Below are 6,366 nucleotides of genomic sequence, written 5' to 3' on the forward strand. Positions count from 1 at the left end.
TACCTTTCAGTCTGCACCCCTGGTCTCCAGCCAGATGCCTCTTCAGTTGAAGGGCTCCTGGAGCCCTGAGCCCCAGCTTCCTCTGCCTCTGGTCTCCCCTTGCCCTGCCTTTGCTGGGCATTTTGTCTTTGTTGCCCTTGATGATGCCTCTTGCCACCAGTGCATACACAATATGACCAAAAGAGGTTTGGCTGGAGGAGCACCATGCATCTTGGGAGTCCTCTAGGGATGCCAGAGCACCCCTCCCCCATCACATAACTGGGGTCGCCAGTCATACATTACTGCCCGCTCAATGGCTGCCAGTGGGAGAAGAGGATTAGAGTTAACACAACCATGGGGGCAGGAACATACTGGAAGTTAATTCACACCTCATTTTCAGGCCAAGGATTGACCTTGTGCCTGTTAGTCATTTGCTACCTATTGCCAACTGCTGGCTCCCCCGGAAGACTGTTCTTACCAGCTCATCCTTTTGCAAGTGATTATCCCAAAGAATACACCATATCTCTACCCTCCCGCACACACACACCAGTCATTGGCCCCTCGACACAGCTGCTCGGAATAGGTGGCTCCTGTCAGGTCATGGTTTAAAGGCAAGAATGCTACAGCTAGACTCCCCCCACCCCTTGTGCTTTACTCCTGCCATGTTTCAAGGTCTGCTTCTCTCTTGCAGATCTTTTTTCTACTAGTCTGAGACTCCTTGTTGAAGAAGAAAGCAAATTCTTCCCTGAATCCTGATAAAGTTCGATGCTCCATAAACTCTTTGATAAAACCGTTTCAAGTCCCATGTTTCAAAGCATAGTTATTTACAACTGTAGGGGAGCTAAGAGAGCGACAGGCATATTCAGACCCGGACAGCCTGTGGTAATGATTGTCTAGTTCTCTCCATGGCCCCGAAGATCGCCAAGGGAAAGGGCTTGTGGGGGCTAGATTCCCCCCACTCTGCCCTTCCTGAGACCACTCTTCTGTCTAAGCACAAGGGGCCATGAGAAAGAAGACACTCCTTCCCAACCACCATCCCCTCGCTCCCTCTCTCTTCTTCCTGGGAAGGCCCAGATGCCCTTAGCCACTGATGTTACTTTTTTTTTTTCAAGTGAGCTATACACCCGATGTGGGGCTCAAACTCACGACCCCAAGACCAAGAGTCATTCATAGGCTCTACTGACTGAAGCAGCCAGGCGCCTCAGCCTTTGATGTTGCTAAGTAGTCTTGCCATGAAGCTTCTTAGGCCTGCTGTTCTTTTGGAGGATGTTCCCTTGGTTTTTTATTCACAGAATGAAGGGGAAGAAGAGACAAAGGGGCAGGGTAGCTCTCTCCAGCCCAGCCCTTGCTCACCTCCCCAGCCCCAGAGACCCTGAAACCTGGCTGGCTCCTTGCTGCAGCTTCAGTCCATGTGGGTGTGATCCTCTTTGTTGCTGGCCTATTGTATGCCCCTTGGTGACAGCCTACTGTCCCTGCCCATGCCCTAAGCCACCAGAGTGAGACTCTTCTCCATCTTTCCCTTTCCTGAGCTCTTTTCCCCCAAGATAGACCTCCAGTAGCTCAGCTACCAACTATAAAATTACAAAGAGGGGGACGGGAAAGCTGATTTGAAAGCAAAATCAAACCGTGCAGGGTGGCAATAGGCCTTAATCTCATTTCCCTCCGCCCGGCTTTGTGTTTTCAACTGGCTCGCGTCTTTTATTTTTCAAGTCTCCACTGCCACACTCGGCGTGTCCATTCACTGCTACAGCTGGCTCTAGTTGTTTCATCCATATAGTTGCCATGAACCCACTCACATCTTGTGGTTCTGATCCAGGCTTTGAATATAAGACAAAAGAGGGCAGCCAGGCTTGACCAATCCATTTTGCCTGGGCAACACACGGAGCAGTTTTTCTGCCTCTGTCATGGAAATCAGCCTGGAGTCACACTACCCAACTTTTCTCCTCACCTTCCAAGTTCTTGGGGCAGGGCCTCCAGTGACAAGGTGGATGGGGACTCTGTGGTGCTGCAGGGGCTACAACCAGGCAGGGGAGGAGCACCATGAGGAGAGGGCCACCCAGTAGAGGTTGAAGCCTGGCTTGAGGACACTGCCCCCTCTGGTCCCTTTCCTGCAGCTATCATCTGGCCCTCGGGCCCTGTCACTACAGACAAACTGCCACTAGGAGGAGCCAAGCAGAGGCTGGAGGGAACGGACACCTGGGAAAAATGGCTCAGGGCTTGAGACTCCTAAGCCCCTACTGGTCCTCCAGGTCCCCTCTTCCCCTTAATGTCCCCAGCAGCCAGGGGACAACACGATGCCAAATTCATTCAGCACACAAGTTGCACAAAGTGTAAGTACATAGCTCCGTGTCTTTTCATGAACCAAGCGCTGTGCCAGATGCTAGGAACACAGAATCTGACAAGGTCCCCCACCTGGAGGCACTATGGTCTAGGGAGGGAAACAGGGCATTGGTGTGATAAGGGTGACGATGAGGCAAGAGCAAGGTTCAATGGGACCACAAGAGGTGAGCAACTCAGTCAGTGTTGGGAGTCAGGAAGACATCCTGGAGAAAATTATTTTGACTTTTGAAGCAGTTGATTAGAAATTGGCCAAAGGTGGAATGGGGAGAAGGATGTTTCAGGCAGACAGAATAGCATGTGCTTACCTGGGCACCCAAAAGAATGTGGCAGGTGTGTATGTGCGTGCACACGTGTGTGTTTGAGAGTAGGATGGGGAGCTGTGACCAGGGATGGGGCTGGTGAGACCAGACCACAAAGGATCTTTTTTTTTAAGTTTATTTATTTATTTTGAGAGAGAAAGAGACCGTGCGAGCAGCGGAGGGGCAAAGAAGGAGAGAGAGAATCCCAGGCAGGCTCCATGCAGTCAGCACAGAGCCCGACGTGGAGTGTCACCTCATGAACCATGAGTCAAGATCAAGAGTCAGATGATTAAACCACTGAGCCACCCAGGTGCTCCCAGGAAGGATCTTATAAGTAGAGCAACCACACACCTATGGTCCCGGTGTATTTATTGATAGCGCCCCCTTTCACTCTCAAAAGTGCCCTGGTTTGGATAACAATGCAAGCCTATAATATGGTAACCCTACTTGTAAGACATGCTAAAGTGTTTGAACTTTATCCTGGGAGCAAAGAAGAGCCACCCAGGGTTTTCGGCAGGGTGCTGACTGGATCAGAGTCACTCAGTTAAAACAGAATGGCAGTGAGGTGAAGAGTGGATGTGGGGTGGGCAGCAAGCGTGAAAGAGGAAGTGCAGGTAGGAAGCCGTGCAGTTGTCCGAGGGGAGGATGAGGGCAGCCGAGGTGAGAGAAGTGCTGGTGGAGAGAAGACCAATTTACAGTAGATCCAGGAGGAAAGTGCCACAGAACTGGGTGACAACTTGTTTTAATGTCATGATTGAGAGAGGAATCCAGGACAACTTCCATTCTTCTGGCTGAGTGCACGGCGGTCGCTGGTACTGTGGACAATGGGGATGATGCTGAAGTCTGGTTGTGGAATTGCTCAGTTTAAGGTACCTGGGACACCTCACCAGGAGGACTCAATGGGCAGCCATGGCAGCCAGCAGAGAAGTGGCCGTCAATACATTTTTGCCCAGATGCCATCTCCAGACAGTCATGAAGTGGTGGGGCTGGAGACCAGCCTTGAGTACTCTGGGTGTGTGAATCCAAAGGACAAGGAGAAGTAGGGGAGGTTATGGAACCAAAAGAAAGGTGGGAGAACAATGGAGAAAGGTAAAAAGGGTTTTAAATGCACAAGATAAAAATCTGGGCTACAGGTTACTTAAAGGGGGAAAATAAATAGAAGCCAACAGAAGGTTCTAAAAGAAACGAGTGGAGGTCTGTTGAAAATTATAGACAGCCTAGGGCAGCATTACAGACAATTTGGGAAACATGCCTGTGAAAAGCCTTCACTCATAATATGTCACTTCATCACAATGACAATTATTTCAGTATATTTAGGAGGGATACAAAAGTGAAGGAAGAGCAGCAGTAGCAGGTTAACTAAAGAAGATCTACAGTAACCGTTTTAACAGGTCCAAGGCCAGACTTGGAAGGCTACATCAGCAACCCAGATAGGGAATAGCAATCAGAGGCTCATCTAAAGGGGGACAAGGGCTTCAGAACCCTGTGTCCATGCTGAACAGACTCCCTATGCTTTATTAAATATCAAAATATTTTGAGATAATTGTAGATGCACATGTAGTTATGAAAAATAACAGAGATACCACAAGCCCTTCACCCAATTTCTCCTAATGTAGGTAACATCTTGCAGAACTGTAGTATAACATACAAACTGGAAGTGATTCACTGATACAAACAAGATATAAACAGCACGATTCATCACCACAAGGAGCCCTTCATTGCCTTGAAGAGCCACAGCCACTTCCCTTGAACCCCAGCACCCTCATTAATCCCTGGCAATTAACTCATCTATGCTCCATTTCCAACATCTTATCATTTCAAGAATGTTGTATAAATAGAATCATACAACATGTAATCTTTTGGCTTTTTCTTTAAACTCAACCTGATTCTCTGGAGATTCACCCAAATTGCATTTCAATAGTTTGTTCCTTTTTAGTGCCGAGTAGAATTCCATGGTATACATGTACCAGTTTGTTCAACCATTTATCCATTGAAGGATATTTGTGTTTCCGAGTTTTGGCTCTGGAGAATAAAACCATTATTGACACTCAAGTACTGGTTTTTGTGTGAGCCTAAGTTTTTAATTCTCTAGGATAAATGCCCAGAAATGCAGTGGCTGAGTCGTATGGTAGTAGCACGTTCAGTTGTTTGTTTTTTTAAGACACTGCCAAACTGGTTTCCAGAGTGGTTGGACCATTTCACATTCCCACCATCAATGTGTGAGTGGTCTGGCTTCAAAACCTCTATAGAAACGTAAAGATGAATGGAAATTAAGATGGATACACAAGCGCTTCAGCAAGGCTTGTTGTTGAACTGAATAAGTTTTTCTCCTCCTCATTCTTGAAGCCTCTCCTCTCCCCTTCACTTGTTTTTCTGTAGAATCCTTTGTTTCAGGAGCTTGATATGGATATTGACATCTCCCTGACCTCAATGTATACTTAGTAATGAGACTGGGATGGCCGGCACCTGTGCTAGTCTAGTCGTGAGACTACCTCAAAGACATGATGAAAGTAGCTGGCAGCACAACAGCACATATCAGATTCCTATGAAAGCTGCCCAGATCCTGTATTTTCCTATAAAACCCCTCAGCCTCTTCCTACCCCCACCCCCAGGTGGGTCTACAGTTTTGAAGGCATCGGCTTTATGCAGACTCGTTGCCTGGCAAAGTAATAAAACTATTGTTCCTCTTTATCCCCAAACTCCGTCTTTGTGTTATATTACGTCTCCAGAGCACAAAGGTCAGTTTTCTGCAAGAAAACAAGAGTTTCTCTGCATCCTCACCAGCATTCAGTGTTGTCACTATTCTTTTTTTAAATTTTAGCTATTCTGATAGGTATGTAGTGATGTCTCACTGTGGTTTTCGTTTTCATTTCCCTAGTGGCTCATGATGTTGAACATCTCTTCGTGTGCTTATTTGCTATCCTTATATCCTCTTTGCTGAAGTGTCTGATCCAACCTTTCAAAGCTCTCTGTTTTAGCTGGCTCCCTCTGACACTGCTCCAGCGCTGGAAGGGGGAATCGGCATCACCGTTGGGGTTTGAAGTATGGGTCCCACTCAGCCTCTGTTGATAAGACCAAGTAGGGAGCCTCCAAGTTACTGCTGGATTGGGACTTCCGGCTTCCACTAGGCCTCTGCTGATACCTCCTGGCAGGAAGGGTGGGAGTTCCTTGTAACTGCTTCCCCCACTCCCCATGACCTCTTGTGAACTCCTCCCCCCACTCCCCATGACACCACACAGTTGGAGGAGTGTGGTCTCCTTACTGCTGGGTGATGGTGAAAATCTTAAACTCTCCACTTGATCTGACACTACCCAGCCAGGAAGGATAGTCATTACAGCCTAGTGGGAATGGAAGTCCGGGCTCCCCACGTGGTCTCCACTGATACCTCAGGAGGAGGGAATCTCATTATCATTCAGCCAGATGAAAGTCCCACCTCTCTACTCAGCCTCCTCTGAACCCTCTTGACAGGGGGTACAGGCAAGGGCTTGGGGTGCTCATTATAGCTTGAAGTCAAAGTCTCTGCTCTCCACGTGTCCTTTGTTGGCAAGGGTGGGGCCACAGTTTTTCCTATGCTGTTTGGCTACAGTAGAGAGATCAAGATCTAAAATTTTCTGTTTTCTTAGGCTGCCCTTTTCCTAGAGAGAGATGACTTTTGCCAGGGTTCTTCTGCCTGCACCTATTGGTGTTTCCCAGTTATCAGCTTCTTCAGCTCCAAGTCTGGAATATATGAGGCAAAAAAGAAAACCCA

This window comes from Felis catus, chromosome X (genome assembly GCF_018350175.1).
Source record: "Felis catus isolate Fca126 chromosome X, F.catus_Fca126_mat1.0, whole genome shotgun sequence".
Classification (NCBI taxonomy): domain Eukaryota; kingdom Metazoa; phylum Chordata; class Mammalia; order Carnivora; family Felidae; genus Felis; species Felis catus.